Here is a 21,520-nt window from a genome sequence, read left to right on the forward strand (position 1 = left end):
CAGAAGATTAATATTAGGACTTCGAAAGGTTAAGTTTGAGAAAGGAAGGTGTCATGGTTATAAAGGCATCAAAAATGAGTTGTCGTGAGAAATAATATTAATAAAAAACCACAATTAAGGTAGTTTTTAATTGTGTTCACTACAACTGTCATCTATGACAAGAGGTTTGACTTTTGAGAAAGAAATAAAGCATTTAACCCGGAACAAAACCTGATTTGGAAATGGTTTCGTTGAACTCGGTATCGACCCGAATCAAACCGTAGTGTTGAAGCCTGTTTGTAATGCTATACCTTAAAATCCATTTGAAGCCGGGCAAACCTGAACTGGACCAGTTTAAAATTGGTTTAAAACCGTTCAAACCCAATCCTTTCCCTCTTCTAAAAGTTGTTTCAGCCCGAACTATTTCAGCAAATGCCTTATCTGAACATCTTTGATACAACCCAAACCGGTTTTAACCCAAACTGAGTGTCTGAAAAACCCTATTTATCCACCTTGTCACCTCAATTTATTAATGAATACACCTATCAAAAGGCAAATAACTTTTTGATTTAGTTCCGTTAATTGGTATTGAATTGCTTAACTTCATTCACTTTAATCAATGATATGTATAATACATATGTAACGTATTCTATTACTGTTCTCTATCACTATTCCATCTTTTGGTATTTATAAATATAGTAGTTATCAAAAATAACCATGTAGCCTATTAAGTCTCCTCTAAATATATAGCTATTTATACTCCGGCGGTCAAAGCAGAAGATTGATGGATGTTGAGACTGTTTCTAAAGTCATCAGGAGGTTGACGGATGTCGGCAATCTGAACGGATGGAACATGTAGAACTTGAACTTGACCCTGAGCCACCTTTTCACGAACAAGATATCCAATTCAATGTGTTTACTACGCTGGTGTTGAATTGGTTCCCTGATAAGTAAACCGCACTAACATTATCATAGTAAACCAGGTTGTACGAGCATGTGGATAAGTAAGTTCCAACAACAAATTATGTAACTAGCATGTTTCAGATACTACATTTACAACCCTGTAAGGCCAAAAATTGTGACTTACGATATCAAAGTGGAAAAACCCGTTAAATATATATTTTGTCAAACAATCGGTTAAAGTTAGCGAGCAATCTGGATCCCGGACGAAAGCTTCGATGCACAGGTTTAGCTTCAATGAGGAGAAAGCTTCTAGAATGTAGGTTATTCTGTTTAGCTATAAATAAGACTTATTGTTTCTATTTTAGTGTGTGCTTTCTTGGTGTAAATCGCTCATCCAAGGGGAGCTCATCTTGGGTGGGGTTGGTGTTTATTCAATGTTTGAATCTCTCTTATATCGATTATGGAATCGTACTTTTATATTATCTATAGTTTTCTTCGATCGTATGATTTCCAACACACGTCTCAATCGATTATCAAGAGCAAATTCACTTATTTGATAGATCCATGTTTCAGGAGATCTACAAACCCACTGGAGTGGAACGAGAGACAGTTGGCTAACGTTTTGAAAGACCACGATAACTAATTATCTCCCAAGTATACAAGATATCCAAACGTTGAGCATCAAGAACCGGGACACCCACCCTGTCAGCATCTATGTATGAGATAAGCGACATGACAGGCGACTTTTTAATGTGTAACCCATAAGAAGGGTCCCTTGAATGTGCTTGAGTACCCATTTAATTAAGTGCAGTCAAATGGGTAGTCCACGAGGCGTGCATGTGAATGCAGATTTGTTAAATCGCATAAGTGATATCCGGACAAGTGAAAGTGAGATACTGGAGGATCCCAGAGACTTGACATTGTAAAGTAGCCCCATCCTTGAGAAGATACCCCACGTTCTCCTTAATATGGAGTAGATGCTAACATGTGTGTTAATCGGATGACATGAGCCCATGTCTGTCCCTTCTAAGATTTCGGTACCATAGTTTTGTTGAGAAATGTCATTTTCATCTCTGCGGTTTGGTCATTTTTGCCATTTTCATCCAAAAAATTTTTTTTTTTGTTATTTCTGTCATCCTGGTTTCATTTTCATGCAATTTCAGTCCAAATCACTAACTCCGTAAGTTGTTTTCTGTTAAGTGAGGGTATTTATAACTATTTACATGTATGTATGTATGTATGTATGTATGTATGTATGTATGTATGTATGGGGAAGGGTTAGAATAAAAAAACATAAGTTGTTAGAAAATGGCGGGAAGCAATCAGATTTAGGCGCGCGAAATTGAGTGCTTAAAAACAATAAGGGCATAATTGTTCTTTGTGTTTTAATTTAATTTAGATAATTTAATTAGTTATTAAGTTTATATTTTTATTGATGTACATATTTACAAAAATTACACTTATGAAAGTCTCTCAACTACGATTCAAAGTGTTTAAAACATATGGCGAATTTTATCAACGGCAATCCATGCTATTTACGCCTTGACAGTGACAACAATACAATTGTTCTTGTTTCAGTTCTTCGTTGACACTTTATTTTAGTCATTGAAATTCACACCGAGTAACTATAATTCGTTGTCGAAGCGGCCGCTTTAAGTGGTTTCCCATGGGCAGGTCTCAAGGAGAATATGAAGGATTGTTAAACACGATCCTCTATATAAATGGGTGTATTCACAATCCTTTATATTCAACTTAGACACATTTTAGTATAACTCACACAAACACACATATAGGATAACCATATAATCAAAACTCACTCTGTATAACAAGCAGTGGTGGAGTCAGGAACTTTTTTATATGGGTTCGGAATTTTTTGATGTTTGATTTTATTCCGGTGTCAAAGTTTTCGGGCCCAAATGGGTCAGGTCGGGTCGATCATTCGGTTAGATAAATAAAATGCAATATTACTATCATAATTGTTTTTTACGTGTTTTCATGTTTTGAAAAATATCTTCAATCGCGACTTTGAAAAGTAACCCCCTCTCAATATAACAAATACAAGCATCATTCATATAATCGTCGCCTAAAAGATTACGCAAATCCGACTTCACATGCTTCATTAAAGAAAAACATTTCTCAAGCGATAGACCAACAAGTATTGGTTGTTGGCGATGGTTGAAACCTTGAGGCGAACGGCGATGAGGCGATGGTCATCTGGTCGATCAAAAGAAGCTGATCGGTTGCTGAGTTGATGGCCGATGTCTTAATTTGTTTATTTATTTATTTTTTATTTAGGTATTATGTTTAAAAATGTTAATTGGGTAGGGCTTATTAATCCATTCTATAAGTATTTTTGGCTTTTTATTAATATATATATATATATATATATATATATATATATATATATATGGTATTGTTGGCCCATAATGTTTGTTATCATTCTTATAGTTTTTTAAAAAGCTTTTTATATTTTATAAAAAGAATATTCGTTACTAAAAAAATATAACAAAACTTCTAATAATCAATGGGTTCGAATATACTTTTTTAAAACGATAATGGGTTCGTTCGCCGAAAAAGAATGGGTTCGCTCATTAATTCAACATTGCGGGTTATATATAAAACCGAAAAAGAACCGGGTTTGGCCGAACCCGATGGTAATGGTGTGGCTCCGCCACTGATAAGAAAACTTAATAAACTTATTCTCCACCGCACACCGCATATTAAATTTAATAAAGTGGGTTTCTGTAGTGGAGATTAAATGCTCTAAAAAGCAGTTTGAAATTATGAAAAACTTAGCAGAGTAAAGTTTTTTTGTTTTTTTAACGGAAGTTCAAGGAAACAATTAGAGTGAAACGTGGGGCCAGTGACAAGTATTTTTTTTAGATGAGTTTATTATTTGCCATCTGAAAAAGGTGAGACTAATATCCAATTTGTATAAATAAATTGAAAGTTGCCTTTTATTTTCTCTTTTTTAAAACGTTTTATGTAAAACATGTGTATTTTGCTACGTAAGTTTTTTTTAATTATTTATTTTCAAATATAATAACATATATTATTTATGTTATGTTAGAAAAATAGAAAAAATTTAATTGTTACAAAGAATTTACATGAGTTTTAATAAGTTCTAATGGATTTTATTTTTGTGCATCTCGTATCCTTAGTTGTTTAACCACCAATGTTTTGAAACCCGGACCGGACCGGCCGGTTCGACCGGTCTGACCGGGACCCGGTAGGTACCCCGGTCCGGTTCACATAGCCTAACCCGTTTTCTAATAGCCCGGCCGGGTTTGTCGGTTTGCGGTCCGACCGGAACCGGTGAACCGCCGGCCGAACCGACAAAACCCTTTTTCCTCTATTAAAATAAAAACATGCAGCATGCTAGACTCGAACCCGGGTAAATCCTATGTCAACGTATTTAGTGATCTTCTCCAAAGCCATCCCACTGGCCTTCAATGATATCTTCGTATACTAAAATTAACTTATATGTACTATAAAAGCACAATTATGGCAACTGAACTGTTAGTGGCTACGTAGAATTATTGGACTTTTTGGAATCTCATTTATTATTCATTTTTTATAAACAAAAATTATATTATATATGTATATATTATTTATGACATCATCCGGGTCAAACACCAGTCCGTCTTCCCGGGTCGGTCCGACGTTTGACATGGTAAGGCGTCCAGGTCGACGTCTGGGCCTGGTCTGAAAACATTGTTAACCACTCAAAAATCAAAACACCCACAACTTTAAGGAGGTGTTTTTGCTAGTTTTCCTAATTTCCCAAATTATTAAACTTGAGTACATTAACTCAGGGGCCCACCTCATCAAAAATGAAAAATAAAACGTGCCAAGCAAGAATCAAAATCGAAAGCAGGACCTCTCTTTCATTTCAATATTCACAAGCCTAATAATTGGACCATGCATCCCACTTAGGTAAATCTTATAGATTCAAACTTAAAAGAAGAGTAGATTCGATAAATCTTACACCATACGCTATAAATAAAACAGAAATTTAAGCGGTGTCGCTTGAACACAATCTTGACTACGTAACTCGTCTCTGGCTGAGTGGCAGTCTTGGTATTAACTAGTTGCTTTAAACCCGGAAAGTATTCTCAGAATGCCCCCATTTATCGAGAATTATTATTATTATTATTATTATTATTATTATTATCAAATTCAATCAAATTATTATACTTGAGGGCATAAATCAAACTGTTAAACTTAGGGGAGAGTGGAATTGCATAACAGCATTTTTAACCCATCCTCTAAAATTATGTGAAATGGAATTTGTAAATTCTAGTGCGGGGTTATTAGTATAAATTATAGAGTGGAAATAGAAAAGTTAATGATATTTTGTAAATTTGAAAATATTGCCTCTATTTATTTCTTTTGATATTTATATAATTGATTATGAGTATGTAAGAAAGAAAACTGTAATAATAAAGTTATAAACATATGAAAGTAACATAATCACAATTGCAACAAGAATTTCAGGAGGGTCATATTCTATTTAAGGCCTTTCATGTTCACAAATGGACATGTTTAAAATCCAACAGTCTGGCGTTTGAAATTGTAAGAAATATAATGTTATTATAAAGCAAGCCTTTCCGCGTAATTTATAAGCTACGTGATAATTATTTAGATTGAGGGTTGACTTCTATTTATAAACATGTAATAATTATTTAGATACTGGTTTGACACGTAAGGAAACTAAATATTCATAGTTAAGTTGTCAGGCTGCATTGTAGGACTGGTAAGAGCTATCTACCGTGTGACATTATTATCACGTAAACAATTGGGCAATAATTAGTCACCTGATTAAATATTGTAGGTTAATTAAGTTTAAATGCATTTGAAAAAACTAAAGGATTGGCTATTTGTGGGGGTGAAGCCTACCTTTACGGTGATGGCGTCGTTATTGTGTTAATACAAGAGGTGGAGGAGAAGCATGGTGCTGAAGGGTGTTGTGGTTAGGCAGGGTGAGGTGGTCAATGGCGCCTCACCAGTGGCGGAGCCAGGAATTTTTTCTTATGGGTTCGGATTTTTTGGTGCTTGATTTTTTTCCAGCGTCAAAGTTTTCGGGCCCGAATGAGTAGGGTCGGTCGATCATTGGGTCCGATAAATAAAATACAATATCACTATCATAACAAGAATATATTTTTAACAATCAATAAAATACAAAGTCATTTTAAATTAAAAGATATTAAATATCATAATTGTTCTCTACGCGTTAATATGTTTTGAAAACAATATCTTTAATCATGACTTTAAAAAATAACTCATTTTTAGTATAACAAATACAAGCATCATTCATATAATTGTCACCCAAATAATTACACAAATTCGTCTTCAAATGTTTCATTGAAAAAAAAAACATTTCAGAAATGATAGACCAATGGATATTGGTTGTTGGCGATCGTTGAAACCTTGAGGCGAACCGGCAAAGGCGATGAGGCAATGATCGTTTGGTCGACAGAAAGAAGCTGATTAGTTGCTGAAGCAATGACCGATGTTTTTGTTTGTTTATTTATTTATTATTTAGATATTATGTTTAAAAATGTTAATTGGGTTGGGCTTATTATCCCATTTTATGAGTAATTTTGGGTTTTTAATAATCTATATATGGCTTATTATTGGCCCATATATGATGTTTGTTAATAAAATTTATAGTTTTTCTAAAAGCATTTTGTATTTTATAAAAAGAATATTCATTACTAAAAGAATATAATTAAATTTTTCACAAACAATGGGTTCGAATATATTCTTTTAGAACGGTACTGGGTTCGTTCGCCGAAAAAGAATGGGTTCGCTCGTTAATTTGACACTATAGGTTATATATACAACCAAAAAATTACCGGGTTCGGCCGAACCCCGTGGGAAGAATGTGGCTCCGCCACTGCGCCTCACCATGGTGTCTCCCTACCCATGGGCGGACATATGCTTTGGGTTTTGGTGTGTGTGTGAAGGTGGGTGGGATGCAAACCACCTTAAAAGAATAATTTTAGTATTATTTGTATGTGAAACTTCAAAACGTTCCCGTTTAAATTGGAGCGTTTAAATTAGTGTTAATGTACAATAGCTCCTCCATAAATATATAAATGTGTTTTCTAAATTATATGGAAAGTTTCGAGTGATTGTGATTGAAGAAAAAAGAAAAGATTTACTATTATTGAATAATTTATAGAAATAGCATTCACTCTTATCATTTTTTAATACCTTTTGAAATATATATAAAGTTTTGAAATAAAATAATTAGTAAATTGAAACATATGTTTTAACATAATAACATTTTGGAAATGCTTGGACCTATTTTAACTTTTTTTTATTTTATAAATTTAACATTTTAGTAATAAAATTTAACACAAGTTTTACTAGTTTAATGTTATCAATGTATTGGAGATGTTAAATCTAAGGGCATCTGTAGATGCTCGTTTGCGGATGTGGCCGCCGACAAACAAAAGGGGGTAAACGAGGCCCGTTGTGGCCGTTTGTATGTGACGGTGGGTTTGTGGCTTCAAGAAAGAGAAGGGCAGGAGCTACGGGCCACCCTCTCTCTCTCTCTCCCTCGGATATGTATATATACATATACATATTATAGAACAAGAATACTATTCAGCCGGCTGTACCTTCTAGGAAACCTATCTTCGGCTATAAATACTCCAACACCTTGAATGGTAAGGACATCATCTGATATCTCATCTTATCTTATCTAGCAATCTCTCAATATACACTTATATTCAGAGCAATCTAGTCTGATTCTCACGCCGGAGGGTGGTCACAAGGAGGAACCCCCCCCCCCTTCTCAGTGACGAGCTTACGGTGTCTGTTTTGCAGGTCACCTGAAGAACAACCTTCTATGCTGGACCTCATCCTGTTGGGAAACATTACTTAACCCCCAGATTATCCGTAATCTGCCCCGGGTCACTTAGTGTTTCTTCATTGGCGCCATCCGTGCATAAAAGCTAGAACTAATTCTTAGTTTTTTCAAAATTTCTGAAGAAATGGTTAACCTTACTCCGGTCCCAAGGCCAATAATCGACCAAGAAACCCCGGTAACCACAACCCCAGCAACTGGGGGGAACACCGGCGGTTATACAAATCTTACGAACACTACCCCGGTTACCCAAGCCGTGGCAAGTGCAGTAAATATTCCACTGGGGTTCACTGATGCCCAGTTGGAAAAACGAACGAGGGTCCCTCGCCAAACACTAGATCAAGTTAAGGCGTGGGCCGAAGCACGTCAGAAAGAGTTCCAAGCTGAGTTGGATGAACGCTTGCGTTCAGTTCAACAGGCTGACGAATTCGGCAGTACTCGCCAACATCTCAATATGAACAGTGAGTGCGAGTACTCAGACGATGAGCGGGAAGAATCCGATACCGACGCAAACCCTCGCCATAAGGCAAAAGGGAAGCGTAAGGAAACGGACTTCCAACCGACAAGGAATTTTGGGGAAGCATTTAAACCAACGAATGCGGAGAGAAACCCGCGGGACTTCTCCAAAACCTTCAGACCAACTGCTGCAAATGCAGGAAAGTCAAAGTTTGCAAGGGACATTGCGGAAGCAATCGCCCCGAGAAGTGCCAAACAAATGTCCAACATTGGCACTTATGATGGTCTATCCTACCCAGACGACCACTTGAACAGATTCATCGCGGGGGCAACCGTCAGTAACTGGACGGAACCCACGTGGTGTTATATGTTCCAGATGACTCTGGTTGGAGCGGCCAGGGCATGGTTCGATCGTTTACCGGTCCACCACATATATGATTGGGCGGACTTTCAGAACAAGTTCAGCCAACACTTCAGCCAACAAAGGAAATATACTGAAGAACAGTGGACGATCCTCAACTGCGTTAGAGAGGAGGATGAATCTTTACTAGACTTCATCACTCGCTTCAACTCCAAAAAGCTAAGTCTGGGCAACATAAGTGAAGATCTTGTTCGCGCCGCTTTCATCCAGGGCGCCGAATACCCAGAGCTTATCCGCACATTGACGGGTAAGGACGGCATGCCATCCACATGGGATGCCATCATGACGGCGGCCAAGCGCTTTGCCGAGACGGAGAAGCAACTGGGAAGGGATCTTCCCCAGAGTACACACCTCTACACGCAAAGGACTAGAGAAAACAATGTTCGGATCGCCCGGCAGAACAAAAAGAGGAAGCTAGGTATTTGGCAGTCAAGGGTAAACTTTGACACCTCATCCAGCTCTCACCCTCTTGTTGGCGGAAGAAATAACACACACCCTTCAAGCCAAAAACACCGGTGGACGCCACTCACCAAAAGCGTCACGGAGATATTTGCCACTGAAAAGCTACCATGGCCAAAAGCTCCAATGATCCGGCAGCGACCCAATACGGATCAGAGCAAATCCTGTGACTTCCACAGGACAAAAGGTCATAGCACGGAAGAGTGTACATCCTTGAAGGATATTGTTGAAGCATTCGTCAAGGATGGAAGACTTGCCCACCTGGTGGCATCAATCAAGAAGGGAGGAAGGAACGATAACCGGTACCGAGGCAACGGACGAAAGCCCGTTGACATCAGCATCAACATGGTTCATGGTAAGATCAGAGGAAGAAAAAGGCGAACGACAGAACCATGCGCGTGGAAGGAAGCTGAGGTGCGCTTCCCGCGAGTGCCAGGAGGACCCAGCAAAGAAGGCCCTATCGTCATCAAAAGCCAGCTGGGGCACTACATCACTTCTCGCACTCTTGCTGACAACGGCGCCTCGTCAACGGTGATGTACAAGCAGTTCTTCGACAAGCTAGATGACGAAGACAAGGAACGCCTGGAAACGATCTGCGCCTCGATGGAAGGGTTCGATGGCAGCACAAACACCCCCCTGGGTATCTTATCTTTCCCCGTCACTCTTACGGACGGGAATCACTCACGCACAGAAGACGTGGATTTTGTCGTAATGAGGAAGCCACACCACACATACGACATTCTCTTCGGAAGAGACGGGATGGCAAGATTCAACGCCGTGGTATCCTCAGTCCACGGCATGATGGGATGGCCAACAGCTGAGGGTGTAGCGATGATCACCGGCATTCCCCAGGTATGCATCGCATCTGTCTCATCTAAACCCAAACCAAAGATGGCTAAACCAACCATCACCGAGCCAGAAAGATGGGCCTTCAACGGCAAATACCCTGACCAGGCCATTTCCATTGGCCCAACAGTTGTTGATCCCACACGCACCTTACTCAAGCGCTTATTACAGAAAAACGCTGACATCTTCGCGTGGACACCAGCTGACATGACTGGTGTACCCCGAAGTAAGGCAGAGCATAAGCTCAAATGCGATCCGGCTGTTACGCCAATCGTACAAAAGCGCAGAGTAATGGGGCCAGAACAAACTAACGCGTGTAGAACCCAAGTCAAGGAACTCCTTGACGCAGGCATCGTACGCGTTAGTAGATATCAAACATGGGTTGCAAATCCCGTTATGGTACCGAAGAATAACAAACAATGGCGCATGTGCATAGATTTCAAGGACTTGAACAAAGCATGCCCCAAAGATTGTTATCCGTTACCCGAAATTGATCTTAAGGTGGATTCGTTAGCACCGTTTCGCCTTAAATGCTTCCTGGACGCGTATAAGGGGTACCATCAAATCCACATGGCCGTTGATGATCAGGACAAAACCGCTTTTCGGACGCCCGATGGCACATTTTGTTACCAAATGATGCCATTCGGACTTAAGAATGCCGGGTCCACATACCAACGCCTGATGGACAACCAGTTTCATGCCCAAATTGGGAGGAACTTGGAAGTCTATATGGATGACTTGGTCATCAAAAGCCCTGACGCAGAAGCGATGTTGAAAGACATCGAAGAAACTTTCAACACGCTCAGGAAGATAAACATGAAGCTCAACCCGAGCAAGTGTGCCTTTGGAATGGAAGAAGGGAAGTTCTTAGGGGTCATCGTCACAAAAGATGGCTTCAGAGCGAACCCTGAAAAGGTCGAAGCCATTATCAAAATGGAATCACCTACTACCATCAAACAGGCTCAGACACTGAATGGACGACTAGTCGCACTTAATCGATTTTTGGCAAACCACGCGGACAAGTCGTTTCCTTTCGTGTCAACGTTGAGAAACTGTTTAAAGAAAACGCACTTCCGCTGGACACCAGAAGCGGAAGCAGCTTTTCAGGAGATTCGGTCACGCTTGATCGAACTCCCAACGCTCACGGCACCAGAAGCGGGGGAGGGGCTAATCCTATACCTTTCCGCAACAGATAGAGCAACCGGGGCAGTCCTGCTAGTAGAGCGAAAAGGCATCCAGATGCCAATCTATTATGTCAGCCGTATCCTAACAGACGTAGAAACCCGGTACTCTACCCTCGAAAAATTAGTCTTAGCACTTATACATGCTTCACGCAGGTTAAGACGATATTTCCAGGGTCACCCAATCACCGTTCTCTCCAACTTCAAACTTGCAAATGTTCTAGGCAAACCCGAGTTATCGGGACGCCTAGCCAAATGGGCAATTGAGTTGGGGGAGTACGCGATAAAGTATAAGCCAAGACCAGCCATAAAAGGCCAGGTTTTGGCAGACTTTATTGCGGAAGTGCCTGCATCGCGGGAAAAAGAGTGCCAGGAAGAGGCTCAACCCTCTCCAGCACAAGACATCAATGATGTCTGGCGACTCTACACTGATGGAGCAGCCAGTAACGAGGGTTCAGGCGCAGGGCTGAAACTAACCAACCCAGCAGGCCAAGAATACACTTACGCTATTCGACTGGATTTTCCAAGTACGAATAACGAAGCCGAGTATGAGGCATTCTTGGCTGGGCTGAGAATTACGCGTAAGATGGGAGTGAAACACTTGGAAGCCCACGTGGATTCCATGTTAGTAGCCAACCAAATAAACGGGACGTACACGGCCGTGAACGACACAATGGCCCTATTCCTCGCACAAGCGAAAACTCTTATGCGCGATTTCAACGACTGCAAAGTCATACACGTCAAGCGTAGTGAGAATAAATCTGCGGATGCGTTAAGCAAGCTCGCATCATTAGCCTTCACCCACTTGGGAAAGGACATCCGCATTGAACTCCTTGAGGCACCTTCGGTCCCGCACAAGGAAATTTGTGTCATCCAAACCGGCACAGAAACGTGGATGACACCAATAATAAAATACCTTGCGGCAGGTACACTACCATAGTCAAAAACACAGGCAAGAAAACTACGCTGTAAAGCACTGAATTATCAACTCATCGATGACATCCTTTACAGACGTAACTTTCTTTGCCCACTCTTAAGATGCGTGGACAACCAAGATGCTGACTACCTCCTAAGGGAAGTACACGAAGGCATCTGTGGAGTACACGCAGGTCCACGCGCTGTTGTAGCTAAGCTAAACAACGCGGGATACTTTTGGCCGGGGATGCATACGGATGCGCTGGCATACATCAGAAAATGCAGGTCTTGCCAGCTCTACGCACCCAACACGCACCGCCCGAAGAATGAACTTGTCCCAGTCACCTCTTCATGGCCATTTCAGAAGTGGGCCATCGATGTGACAGGCCCATTTCCTACAGCAGCAGGAAATGTTCAGTTCCTAGTGGTAGCCATCGACTACTTCACCAAGTGGATAGAAGCAAAACCCTTAGCCCAAACAACCGCGAAACATATCAAAAAATTTATTTGGGAATTTATTATTTGTCTTTTTGGACTTCCACAGAATTTGGTGAGCGATAACGGCACTAACTTTGCTGACAAGAAGCTACAACAGTGGCTGAAAGAACTTCAAATCACCCACACCTTTACCTCAGTGGCACACCCGCAAGGTAATGGTGAGGTGGAAAGAGCAAATAAGAGCATCGTCGAAGGCATAAAGAAAAGACTCTTGGAACACAGATCCGGCTGGGTGGACGAGCTTCCGCACGTCCTTTGGGCAAACAGAACGCTGAAGAAGGCCAGTACGGGAGAAACCCCGTTCAGTCTCACTTATTGCACTGAAGCCATGGTCCCGGTCGAAATTGGTTTACCCTCACCAAGGGTCTTGATTCAGCCAGAAGACAATGATGCGGAAAGACGGTTAGACCTTATGCTAACCGAAGAACGCAGAGACTTAGCCGCAGTGCGTGAAGAGAACTACAAGCGACAAATGCAAAAGTACTACAACACGCGGGTAAAACTCTGCAACTTCAATTTAGGAGACTACATACTGCGTAACAACGAGGCTTCGAACCAAGAACGCCCAGGAAAACTGGCCCCGGTCTGGGAAGGGCCATACATTATCAAAGAAGCTCTGGGAAAGGGCGCATACCGGCTCGAAAGGCTCGATGGCACTCTCATCCCAAGAACATGGAATGGAGCTCAATTACGCAAATGTTATATGTAGATCAATTCCAAACTTGTAAAGAAAAGGCCTAGAGCCACTTCTAATGGAAATGATTCTCCTTTCACAATGTGTTGATAGCCTTACCTTTATACTTATGAACTTCCCACACTGATGTGCCGGTATTCACCGCATAAATAGGGGAAGAAGTAAGTCGTTACGTGTGGAAGGCGGCAAAACCCGCATAAACACAACGGTAAAAATTTCAAGTTTTAAGGAAAACCTCCACGCAGGTCAGATGTAAGTAAAGTTTAGCTATCCTTGTAAGTGCAAGTGACGGTCTTACCCGCACAATCACGAACAAGGAGGCAAAACTTCAACCTATTATCTACCACGTCCAAAGGTTAACTTATTCTGAACACTTAGAAAATTTCAAAGGAAAAGATGAGGAAAACTTCCACGCAGGACAGATATAAGTAAAGTTAAGCCATCCTACTAAGTGTAAGTGACGGTCATACCCGCACAATCATGAAAGAGGAAGCGAAACAAACTTATAATTGGCCACGTTAAAAAGTTAACTTATCTAAGTACTAAAGAAATTGCTAAGTTAAATCAAAACATGCGTAAAATAAACAAGGCAAGGGATTAACAAAATCTTTATTCCACAAAATTCAAATATTACAAAGATTGCTGGGTGCATACCCGCATACAAAAGAAGCTATACAAAAACAAAAATCTACGCTAATGGTGGAGAGGGATCTTCAGGATCATGCTTCAAGACCACTTCCACTTGGACCCGCACCATCAGTAGAGCGTGGCGGTTCAAGGAAAGCTTTAAGAATAGCTAGCCCATCATCAGCAGCAGCGACTTCGTTTACCTTCTCCACCACCGGATGCGGGAAGGCGGCATACTGATTCACTGCTTGGTCATAAACAGCTTCAGTATCCACATTATACAAAGGGAAGTTGGAAGGCGGGATGCCTTTCTCAACAAACCCTAGACCAACCAAAAAGCCGGCCTTTTCCCCATCCTCGTGAGAAGCGTTGAGGGCTGTGCTCATAGCATCGTCATAAGATGTCTCCGTGAAGACCCGATGCACAACCTACAAAAAGAAAAAAAATATATATATATACAAGTATCAAAACCTTTTCTATTTACAAAGAAAAGCATAAAGACATGAAAAGCTTACCTGAGACAACGCTTCTCGAAGAAGCCATTCCTTGGCAACCAGAGCTTCTTGGAGGGCGGCTTGAGCTTGGGTACAGGCGCGTTCGGCTTCACTTTTATTCAGGTTGGCAAGCAACACTTCCTTTGCAGCAGCCTCTTCGACGCCCTTTAGCTTCCGCTCAGTGTGGTCAAGCACGCCCCTCTGGTCCAGGATCTCTTGGAGCTTCTTCGCGTCCTCCATAGCCAAGGCATCATGAGCCTGTTGGAGCGCCTCTAATTTAGCTTTAAGTTCCTCATTCTCGAGGCGTAGAGGCTCAGCAACAGCTTCAGTCTTGGTGGCCCTTTCAGTTGCGTTCCTAGCAGTTTCCTTAGCCAGCCGAAGCTGTTCGTTAACAGCTTGGGCAGCCTTGGAACGGGCCTCGAGACGGGCCTGAACCTTAACTTCAAGGGCCTTGAACGCCTTCTCCTTCTCCGCAGCCGCGGCGGAGAGCCTCCTATTCTCCTCCCGGACAGCCCGCGCCTGAGCTACTTCTTGAATGCGAGCTGCTTTTAACTTGTCGTTTTCACGACAAAGCAGCTCGACGCGCGGCTGCATCCGGGCCAGGAGAACCCGAAGCTCATTGGTTAGCCTACCCTCCTGGTAGCTAGCCATGGCTTCCCCCAACGCACCGCTGGGAGCTGCGTGACGAGCCCACTCCACGCACTCCACAGGTGTGCGAAGGGTTGTTCCTCGGCGGATGTTCCATCGTGGAACATACACTTCATTGGAATCCGACACTGCAAAAAACAAAAAGCAGTTAGGAAAAGATGATATAAAAAATAAATAAAAATTAGGCCAAAAGAACCCTACGTACCTGTAGGGTCAATAACAGGCCGATAGCCGCCAAACCCATCACCTGAACCTAAGGGAAATCCGTCCAAAAGGTCAGGTAGATGGGAAGGAGGCAGAGGTTGGCGAGAAGCCCCATGCATACCTGAAGGATCGGCCGTCGTTGCCGATGACGGAGGAGGCATGGTGAAGGCCGCCGCGGCCGCCGCGGTCGCCGTTGCAGAGTCCGCAGCAAAAGTAACCGCCGGCTCAGTGAAAGATGCTGTAAAAATGGCACTGACAGCCGGCGGTGACGTCATCACAGCTGGAACAGTTGGCTCAATGGAATGAGCAACTGAACCAGCGGAAGCAGGCGCAGCCGCCTGGGTCGTCGCCTCAGGTAGGCTGACCAGGCCTACCATCATTGGCGGGGGGGGGGGGGGGGTACTCCTCCCCGCTCCACCCTGGAATGCGTCAACATCCACGCCTGCACAAAGAAGAAGTATTAATGATGGAAATCTATGAAGTTAAAAATAAAGTTTGAACTTACGGGTTTTCTTGAGCCTAAAAGTGCGGACAGGCGGGGATGAACCCGATGGAGCCGGCCTCTTCACGCCGGTCACCGTTGTCATCCTGGGCTCTCCGGAGGTGACAATCGTCACAGCCTCCGGAGCAGTGGTCTTATCACCACCGGGGTTCCCCGCCACCTCCTCGCTCTCGGCCTCTGAGTCAGACCGAGGCACTGGATCGGCAGTGGAGGCCACCTTCTCCTTCCCCTTCCCGCCGGCAGCCTTCTTCTTCCGCACCAACGGAGGACCATCTGCGGATTCCTCATCAGAACATACGATTAGAGGAATTCCGGCAGAGGTTTCAACATTGAGGGGTCGAGGGTTGAATAGCGCCTTACCTGGCCGCCTGGCGCTCAGGATATCGTGGCCTAGCGGGTAGACCTCCACGAACCGATCCGCCGTTTGTTCTAGGATGGGCAACTCGTTCTCGTCTAGAGCGCGAGTACCCATCCGAGCGGGACTGTCAGCCTCCCGCGGATACATGAGGGACTGCAAGTCGTTCCCCTCTGAAATAAACAGGAAAGAAGTTAGAAGATATTCTAAATCAACAAAAAGAAACAGAGCATACCGTAAGGAACAGAGTTCGAACCGTATTCGAGGACGATCGGGATCTTTCGCGCATCCGCATCCTTCCACACCCGGCTCATCCCGAGCATCACCATCCCGGACTCCGCAAACCGGTAAACCGGAGATTGGACCCGGGATATCTTCGAGAACCATTCCGCCTCCTGGTAGTTGGAGGCGTGAAGGCTTGGGAGAGCTTGCCCATTCTTAAATTTCATGGCAAGGGGGATGGCGCGAGCAGAGAGGTAGAAGAACTCCCTCTTCCACGAACGAAGACTGCGCTCGGTTGCGCAAATCTTCAAACCCTTGATTCGGGTTATCAGCGTATACCACCCCTGGATGCACCTCCAAGAGTAGAAGGTCATCAGGCGGTCGACGAAGGGCTCAATGCCCAGAATCCGGCACACCCACTCGAAGTGCCGAATCTTCGCGATCGCCATCGGGTGCACCTCGGTCAGGTGCACACCGTGCCTCTCCAGGACACGGTACACAAACTTTGTCAATGGGAACCTAAGGTTCCCATAAACAAAGAATGCAGCATATACCCCGATCTTGCCTCTGGGGGCATCATACACCGTCTGATGGGGTTCAGGAAACTCAAGCTCGAGAGACTCGAGCATGAACTTCCTGACGATGTACTGGTACAGATCGACAGGCAGAGCACACTGGCACTTGCCAGCAGTACTCTTGTCATCGGTGAACACCCCAGCCTCCTGGGCTGTAGCTTCGAGATCGTGAGAAGACATCTTGCAGATGAAAGAAGAAAACGATTTCGAGAGAATGCTCGACTGAAAAGTTGAGTATTCGCCGGAAATCGCTTTGAAGATGAAAAGTGAAAGTGTGGATTACAAAGAACTCTCTCCCCCTTTATATACTAATCGCAATTAATGCGATGAAATTAATGCGGAAGAGAGAGATATCGAATGTGCAATAAAACTATGACACGTGGCAAAAAGCAAGCTGGCAACAGCTGTTGAAAGGACGCGTACCATTAATTTCGCGGCCACGCGCCCGAAAAATCGCGCCCACGCGCCTGAAAAGGCGTCTGGAATGACCATGTACTGTCACGTCACCATAACTTCCTGCACGTCCTGACACAGTCAGAAGAAACCTTCGCACGACGTTTCAGAGGTTTGGACTGTTCTGATCCTTTCACCAACTCTTCGAATTTCAAAAAAAATTCAAAAAGATTCAAAAGTAAGCGGGAAAATACCCCTTACCTTGGCAACCAAGTAACCATAAGACGGGTGCGGGTACAGTGTCAAGGCAAAACCCTTCACATACTTAGCACCCGCAGGGAAATGACGCCAGGAATACCTTGGAAGTAAAGTAACCGTAAGACGAGTGCGGGTACAGTGTCAAGACAAAACCCTTCACATACTTAGCACTCTGCAGGGAATTCAAACCAAGAAGGATCTTCTGGGCCATGCTTGCGGAAACGGGAATAACATCCCCGCATGACGGGAACGTCGAGAACTATATTGTTTGAAACTCCAAGATGGAATTGGTGGTTTTAGCATAATTGATCAATATGTTGAAAACTACTAAAACCCCATGGAGAATCCACACAAGTGGGACTCAACGCTCCTGACTTGCGAGGAGGTTACAAACCTACCCGCTTCATACCCAAAGATCAAGCAGAAAAGTCGGGAATTTCTGCGTGACATCAGGAAAACCGCGGGAAGAATCCCCACGGAAAACCTAAAAACTAAAAACCCTTTTCAAAACCCCTTGCTAAGTCCAAAAGTTCACCTCACTTATTAATAATTCATGAGAAGAACATTGGACTGGGGGGACTTGAAGAGGTAGGTCCCAGCAGAGCCCAGTTGGACCCGCAAGACTCACCTTGAACAGGGACGTCTGCGCAACGACCAACTGCTCCCGCAGGACCTACCATGCTCAGAGAAAACCTTACGCGCAGTACGCCAGCTGTACCCGCAGGGAAAGCCTCCCAATGGTGAAGTACCCCGCCTATTCCCGCAGTTGCGGATACAAGCCATCAGGGAAGGCTACCCGCACTAACAGCAAGGCTACACGCACAAGGCACTAGCTACTTCAGTAGTCACATGAAGGAATGAGCAAGGCGGGAATACTCCCGCCTAAATGAGCCAGTCCGTATGCTTCTTGAAGATCTTTTGTACTATACCTACTAAGGTATGGGCAGAACAGACGATCTGACCAGAACAGCCCATGAACCAATCACAGGGTGACAGCTCACCGACAACAGTACGAGGAGGAGCACCCTCTAGTACTGTTTGTCACTATTAGCCGTTGCCTACTCACCAACCTTTACTATGGGACGTGCGCAGCCTACAGTTGGTGGAACAGTGCATAGCCGGCAATAAAGGAACAGTGTACAGCCGACCTTGTTACTGTCGGCCGTAGTCTATCCACCAACCAGCATGGCCTGTGCGTAGTCCACTGTTGGTAGAACAGGAATACTATTCAGCCGGTTGTACCTTCTAGGAAACCTATTTTCGGCTATAAATACTCCAACACCTTGGAATGGTAAGGACATCATCTGATATCTCATCTTATCTTATCTAGCAATCTCTCAATATACACTTATATTCAGAGCAATCTAGTCTGATTCTCACGCCGGAGGGTGGTCACAAGGAGGAACCCCCCCCCCCCCTTCTCAGTGACGAGCTTACGGTGTCTGTTTTGCAGGTCACCTGAAGAACAACCTTCTCTGCTGGACCTCATCCTCGTGGGAAACATTACTTAACCCCCAGATTATCCGTAATCTGCCCCGGGTCACTTAGTGTTTCTTCAAATAGGTTTTGTTAATTTGCTTTGTGAGAGAAGGTAGGTTTTCTAGAAAAATTTAGAAGCTGATCCACCAACCTCAAAAGCTCAATCCCATCATGTCTTCTGCTAGAAGAATTAATTATTAATATATATATAATAAGATTTTAATGATTATGGAATAATGGATTATAATTTAAATGCACGGTTTACAAGTTGATTTCGTTTTCAATCTAAAAGGTGTGGGAATATAAGCGTGAAAAGTCGTTTTCTTCGACACTAACCTAAGAAAAATTTTAATTGTACAAGTAATCCCAACATGATGTCGTCAGGAAGGAAGAACATATGTTGTAAAGTCAAAAAGTTTTAACGACACTCAGAATCAACTTCATAACAACCGACAAGACGATCAAAGTGTCCATAATATGTTTGCCCCAACATGTGAAACTTATAAGGTTGAAATGGGTGTGGTTCTAACTCTAAGCCAGGTAGTCCGGAATAGAGTTTTATCATTTATGCCCACCTCTATCCCCCTTTATTCAAAAAGCTTGAAGGTCGGCCCACGTATTGATTCCCTTTTTAAGATTATTGTATCGTTGGAGAATTAAAATGAATTAATAATTAATTTACTATACATTATTATCAAACATAAATCCCACCAATTCTTCATCATTTTTATTGACTCAAACGTTCACTATTATTATTTACTCAAACCCTTGAGGGCTAATTTCTCAAATAATGATTTCAGGATATACATCTTGCCGGCCAATTCCGTATTTATTTCAAATGATAGTAGCATACAACTTTTCAAATATCTTATCGAGCAAGCTGAAGAGGAAGACACAACATCATTGAGCATTCCTAAAAAAGTTGTTCGATGTGATCGCGAAAAATGGTCATTAGTTTAAATTTTCGCAATTTAATTTTTTGGTTTGAATTATCGTATTTTATTTTTCTGCTTGTCAATTATGTAGTATTTTTAATTTTAATAAATTTTAACTTAAATTACATTTAATAATTTAATTTAGTTTAAATTAATAAAAGGTTATAGACTACAAAAACTTATATATATATCCTGGGCAAGCCAAAATAAAAAGGCCATAGACCCTAACGAGTAATGAAACATACAACATATAAGTTAATGTTTTTAAATGACATTAAAATTATAACAATAAAAGTATCAAATATATAATTATAAAACCAAATACAATAATATCTAATGGCTAACTGATTCGTGGAGCTCTCCTAGCTTTATTAACCGCAAATTGTTTGATCTCCTCTTTGCGATTTACATTATCTAAGATTTCACTCTCGATAGCTATCATCGCAAATCTATTAAGTTTTTCTTGGGACATTGTGGGCCGTAAGTAAACTTTGATAACTTCAACTTTGAAAAAACCTCTTTCTGTAGATGCCATCGTGACTAAAATAGTTAACAATATTCGATACGCAATCCTTGCATTTGAAAATTTTTCTTGAGGCTCATTCAAATTTTCAAAACTTCAATAGAATTCTAAATTACATAGTATAAAATGTGGAGCTCAACTCCATATAAAATTCTTTTTTTAAGGGTTTATTATTATATTTACTTATTGACTTGGTTTAGTGGTTTGAGCCTAATAACCTAAAATTTACCAAATCGACTATGAATTAAAAAAAAAATTGTTCCCAATAATTTTTAAATGATCAAAATTAATTATATTACACATATATATGTGTGTGTATGTATTCTAAAAAAAAGATGCCTCGGTCGAGGGTGCGGCTCGCATACCTCTTAGGCCGGCCCTGATGATAGAATAATTGTGGGTAGGTAATATCAGTAACTTTGTGGTTTGTGAGTACATGAGGTTAGATATAAGGGAGAAGTACAAGATTGACCGATGCATGGATAATACCCGTAAGTGTCCTCTAGCTACTTTTAAGATTAGCAATTGATTAGTATTATTATTTTTATAGTAATCACAGTTATCTTTGATCTACGATTTTTTTTATATATAAGGACAATTTTTTTATACTCATTAAGGACACTAGAAATTTGGGGACGGCCCTGAGCAAGAAATAAAGGTAAAACAAGAAATCATTGACATGAGAGATTTCGGTACTGCCTTGGCCATTATGCCAATACCAAAGGACTTTAGGTAACGTATCAAAAGTGTGATAGAAACGGTTTTATCTTAAAAAAGGGGGGGCTGAAGTCTCGTAATGATCAATGATGATTAAATAAAAGGTAATTTGGCTTTCAAATGAATTTTGGGTAATACAACTTTTATCTTTCCCAATGTACTTGTTTCAATGTCCTATTAATTGATCTAGACCTCATTTACCTGATGCAATCATATGAAAGCTTGTTAGAGAGCATTTTCTAATATCTATATCAAATTACTATAATTTTCTTTATTTTTTAATTAAATAATACATTTTTATCCCATTATTATTATTATTAATTTAGTATATTATTATCCTTTTTCACCCATAACCATTA

The sequence above is a fragment of the Bidens hawaiensis genome, unplaced genomic scaffold, assembly GCF_021521415.1.
Source record: "Bidens hawaiensis isolate Kalapana, Puna unplaced genomic scaffold, B.hawaiensis_p1.1 tig00029922_1, whole genome shotgun sequence".
Lineage (NCBI taxonomy): Eukaryota > Viridiplantae > Streptophyta > Magnoliopsida > Asterales > Asteraceae > Bidens > Bidens hawaiensis.